The sequence below is a fragment of the Lactuca saligna genome, chromosome 6 (assembly GCF_052625555.1).
Source record: "Lactuca saligna cultivar CGN05327 chromosome 6, ASM5262555v1, whole genome shotgun sequence".
NCBI lineage: Eukaryota > Viridiplantae > Streptophyta > Magnoliopsida > Asterales > Asteraceae > Lactuca > Lactuca saligna.
Genome location: NC_136422.1, coordinates 175071698 through 175077473, shown reverse-complemented (window position 1 = coordinate 175077473; position 5776 = coordinate 175071698). Strand labels below are relative to the sequence as shown.

General features: G+C 35.5%; 1 long non-coding RNA gene across 1 annotated transcript in view; it reads right to left on the bottom strand.

Annotated features, from left to right (window-relative positions):
- Positions 1 to 4851: 4851 nt before the first annotated feature.
- The window catches only part of LOC145002071 (uncharacterized), a 1298-nt gene continuing 373 nt past the window's right edge, over positions 4852 to 5776 (bottom strand). The window contains exons 1-2 of the long non-coding RNA XR_013661795.1: positions 5287 to 5776; positions 4852 to 5192 (exon numbers count right to left, since the gene is read on the bottom strand). The exon at positions 5287 to 5776 is cut by the window's right edge and continues 373 nt beyond it. This is a non-coding gene — a long non-coding RNA (uncharacterized LOC145002071). The remainder of the gene's footprint in view (positions 5193 to 5286) is intronic.

Sequence of the window (5776 nt, the reverse complement as noted above, 5' to 3'; positions counted from 1 at the left end):
GGGAACCCTGGCAAGGCACATTGGACTGCGGTAAAGAATATTCTCAAGTACCTACGAAGGACTAAGGACTAGGTCCTTACCCTCGGTGGGAGTGATGACTTGAGAGTTGTAGGGTATAGTGATGCTAGCTTCCAGACTGATAGGGATAATTTCCGCTCTCAGTCAGGCTGGGTCTTTACCCTAAATGGAGGAGCAATTTCTTGGAAGAGTTCCAAGCAAGAGACAGTGGCAGATTCTACTTGTGAATCAGAGTATATTGCAGCTAGCGAGGCGGCAAAGGAGGCGTTATGGCTGAGGAACTTCATTGGAGACCTTGGAGTTGTACCAGCTATTAAAGAGCCAATGGAAATTTTCTGTGATAGTGAAAGTGTTGTTGCCTTAGCCAAGGAACCAAGGGATCACGGGAGATCCAGACACATCGACAGAAAATACCATTTCATCAGACATCGGATCGAAGAAGGACTCCTCGTGGCAAAGAGGGTATCATCAGATGAGAATCCGGTAGATCTCCTCACGAAGGGACTGACTCGGGTTAAGCATCTCCATCATGCTCGGAGCATAGGGCTGAAGGATGATATTAGATTTAGTAGTTAGATAACCTCGAAATTTGTAAAGTGTAATTGACATCTGATGATGAATAAAAGTGTTTTATTTATGAGTAAAGTGTTGCTATCTCTTGTCGATCATTTACTATATTTCTTTTGCATGTTTTGACTTCTAGAATAATTTTTGTTTGGTATAACATATTATTCAAACCTCCACAGTCGGTCATATGTCGGAAGTAGGTATGAATCAAGACTGTCATGTTTGGTTGTAGAGGTCTTGGACAAGGCTACAGCAATCATGAGTGCTCATAAGTTCTGAGCATTGGACTCAACCCACGCTCACTGGAATCACTTCATGGAATTCTATCTCGAGTGATCGTGAGACGGTAATATCGTATAAGTCTTCAAACCTAGAGATATGATTTGTTACTTACAAGTTGGTTATGCATTGATTGTACGAAAAACGCATTGGTAACTCGATGTTATAAATCACGCTCTTGTGTGTAATTCAATGAGTGGTAGAACAAACATATGAGTCTAGGTTTATCTGTTCCTTCTTGGATTAGAAGCTGATATCTGGGCCCCTCGATGATTTTGTTTTGACCTATGTACCGGGCCCGGTCAGAACTAAATTGATGTGTTCAATGAAGTTCTTTGTCAAACAAATCGGAAATCGGGAAACAAACTGTTGGACAATGAGTAAGACATTGTTCCATGTATTTGTCCGACTGATATCTAGAACAGAGGATTATATGATCACTTATCTTAAATGGCGTACCATCATCTTCTCAGTTCCGAGAAACCTTGTAAAGAGCTACGATTGCCGATCGGTTCCTGAAGTCATACTTGCAGTAATAGTTATTAAACTTATCCAAGTGGGAGACTGTTGGATAAGGTGTCTAAGTCCATAACTATTTATGGTATGTACTTGACTCGACCCGGCATGGTCCATTTGGGTTGCATGGCACCATGCAATTGGATAGACTAAATGAGAGAAATAACACTTGGAGATTATTAATATATTATAAGTTCTAATATATTAATAATATTATTTGATTAGTTTGATCAAGAATTAATTTAGAATTAATTATGTGATCAAAAGATAACTAATTAAATATATGGGTTGATTATGTAAATCATCCATATCTTGTATAGTGGGCTAAGAGGCTCCATGGATTATCAAGTTGGGTTCTACCCATAGGATGCTCCATGGATGCTCCATGGGAGTTACAAACCCATGGGTCATGGAAATGAAGATTCATGACACATTAGGGTGTAACCCTAGATGTGTCAACACTATATAAGAAACATATTCTCCACCAAAATCGGTGACACTAAGAAACAAGAGGGCTTGGCCGATTTTTGAGAAGTGTGTGTTCTCTCATAAGTTCTTCCAAGAGCATTTGGTGTTGTGTGAAGCATTTGAGGCATCACACTTGGGGTGCTAGGCTCACAAGATTTCAAGGAACACAAACAACAACAAGGTAATTTATTCTATCTATACTTTAAGTTAAAATTGTTCCCCATGTATGCTAGATAGGAATATAACCTTGGAATTCAACTTTGCATGATAATTAGACAAACATAGATCCAAGGTTATTAGGGTTGCATGTACACTTAGGAAGTGTTAGAATGCTCAAAACCCATCAAAAGAGACAATTAAATGCCACACTTAGTCGTCAGAAAAGCTATGTTGATGTAAGACGCAAACCCTTAGAGTTTAATGTAAGAGATCGTATCCTACTAAAGGTCGCACTATAGAAAATGTCATTAGATTTGGGAAAATGAGGTAACATAAACCCCCGTTATATCGGGCCTCGTGAAATCCTATCAAGTAATGGTCTAATGGATTACAAACTCGAATCACCTCAAGAACTAAATAAAGTTCACGATACCTTTCACATGTTTAATCTTAAGGAGTGTCTCTCTATTGAGAACCTTGTCTTTCCTCTCCATAAGATACATGTCAACACAAAACTTCATTTCGTGAAGGAACCATTGGAAAACATGGATCAGCAAATCAAAAGCCTTTAACAAAGCCACATACATATAGTAAACACCCAATGGAAATCTTGTATTGAAACGTGAGGACCAGATGAGACAAAAGCATCCGTAAATTTTCAACTATACACCCTCCACTACAGGAATGAAATACTAGTAAAACAAAATGATAGTGGAACAAAATAATCTAGAATTTAATAATTTCAGGAAGAAAATCCCTAAACGGGGAGGTAATGTGACATCCCGGAATTTAGGTCACAGACTGTGAACGGTCAGTTCTCAGTAAACCTCTTTGTAATTTTATCCATTGTGTTTTAGTGAATATAATGTAAAATAAATGAGTTATCTCAACTATTATAAGATACCAGATGGTATCTTACTTCCCTTTGTGTAAATTGACAAACCAAACAAACAGCTCAAACTGCGACCATAGGAACACGTTCGAAAAACTAAAATTGTGTATTAAGCAATTTTGAACAATGCAAACACTCTAGTCTTGTAATACGCATTTCTCTGATTCTGAAAATATATAGAACGTCCAAAACGGAGTTCGTATGCAGATGATAGGATCGTTTTAAGAATTCAAAACCAGTATAATACTTATTTTTTCTTATAATCGCTAAAACTGTTTCTATCCGTTGAGGGACTTGCACACCTCAAAAGGAATTTCCGAAAATGTTTTTAGACTTGGGATATAGCCTAATTGTAATTTCATATTTGAAATATTTTTATAAAGATATTTATAAAAGTTGGAAAGTAAGACGTTTTCAGATTTATTAATCGCAAAACTTTAAACATGGTTTCCCGGAGTTCTATAACTCGAAAAATTAATCTGATTGGATTTTTGAAATCCTTGAACTAAACTCTATTATTCACCATTTTTAGAAAAATATTTAAAATCGAGATCAATGACACATAAATCGAGAAAAATTGTTTGGTAACATTTTAAATGTCATAATTGTGACATTACGGATTGTTGATACCATAATTTATACCTTGTGACTCAAATATTCAACCATGTATTATTGTTTAAACATGAATTTGGGTATAAGAACTTCATTTCCGTGTTTATTGTGAATCATCGTGTTAGACAAGTATGAAATGCTTATAAGAATCAAGTTGGTTTATTGTAAATTAAGACGACTGCAATAACATAATCTTTATTAAAACATATATATATATATATATATATATATATATATATATATATATATATATATATATATATATATGCTAGTTACTCTTGCAAATACCCGAATACATATATGATATATAATTTTATTTATATATGAAAACTTAAATATATGTACACATGCATTGTTTCTTCAAAAGAAAGGTTGATAATGAAGAAATTCATGATTAAAAATCAAGAGATTAAACGTCACAAAGCTTCAACAAGTGAACCACAACCACAAGAGTTGAATAGTAGATTCAATGATCAGGCGATGGAGCTATTAAATCTTAGTTCTACTTTAGTTTCAAAAGAACACCCTAAAGTGATTAAAGTTGATCAAATTTGTCGGCTTGTTGAGAAGTATTATCCCGAAGATTTTACGGAGCAAGAGAGAATTCAATTACGATATCAATTGGAGATTTTTAATATTGATATGACAAAGAATCCCAAGTTTAGTGGTGTATCAACTATTACTAACTTACGCAAAGGGTCTTGTGGAAACTCGGAAACGTGACACATATTATTTTCTTGATATTGTGGTACGGTTAATCTTGAGACTTCCAGTTTCTACCGCAACAACAGAAAGGTTATTTTCAGCAATGAAAATATTCAAGAACCGTCTTCGCAATACGATGTCAGATGATTTTCTCGCAAACAACTTGTTGGTTTACAAAGAGAGAGAAATTACTGAAAACATTGATTCGAAGTCGGTTATTGATTAATTTAAAGACCTCAAAGGTCATCGGACTAATTTATAATTCTTTTTGTAGTTATTTTTTGTGTTTATTTGCAAAAGCAAATTTGGTTTTTTTTTGTATGTCACTTTGTGATTATTTTAAATTAAATTTTTTCCACATGACATTTAATAAATATATTTCAATTTCATTAATTAATTTTCCTTCTAATTTTAAATTTTCTAAATTAAACCTCATTAATTTTTTTTGTTTATTTATCTAATTTATTTTTTTTAATTTAAAAGAAAAAAACACTTTAATTTTAATAATTCAATATTTTTCTATTTTTTTTATAATATCAACTTCTCAAATGTTTATAATTTTATATATAATTTTTCTGAATAAACTCATGTAATACATGAGTCTTACACCTACTAAATAAATAAATACAAATAAATAAATAAATAAAGGCCAAATATTGCACATCTAAAACCATACACAAAGGTTTATACAATTTTACACAAAATAAACATATTTTTATAAACAAAGAAGTTTATACACAAAGAAAATAAAATTTATTTTAAATCCATTAAAAAAACGTGAGCTGTCAATTTGTCGTACGTCTTCGTCTTCTTCTTCCTGGACACTCAAATGCACACTCATCTCCCTTCCTTCCTGCACATCAAATTAAACAGGAGCAGATAACGTGCACTCATTGTTCAACCCAAACACCGATACAAACCATCCCAGCGATTCATATCAAAATAACCCCAAATATCCATTCCATTCATCAATTTCCTATCCAAACAATAAAAAACAAACATCCCAGTTCATTCATTGATACCAGTCGACACAAACCAAAAAAAAAATGAAAATGAAACAAGAATGTGACCTTTTAGCCCTGTTGGCCGCTGCTTCCGTTCACCTTCTTCCCTTTGGACAGTCAGGACCGAAGACCACAGCAGCGAAGCTGCTTCTCCCGTTCGGCCTCTTCAACCCCGGAGACACACCCTCTACCCACGAACAATCCACAACCATCGTACCTCGCAGCCATGAAGGAAGCGTAGCCCCACCTGCTTCGCATTGGTCCACATAAACCATTTCCAGCTTTCTACCCTTTTCTTGTTTCCTGTCAACGACGGGACCATTGAACCAAGAGAAGCTCGCCGGAAATCGGCTGCCCTCTCCCCTTCTCACGACCACACAGCCACCGTCAATCATCACCGAGACAGAAGCCGTTTCCCCCTTCTTCTTTCCCTGCTGCACCCACCGAAACCATAGCAGCTTCGCTGCTTGTCTCTTTCTTTCCCTTCGATCCAGTCGAACTCCGGAGACCAAATCGGCTTGGGAGCCGACCGGCGAACCCTCGTGCCCCTTTCAGG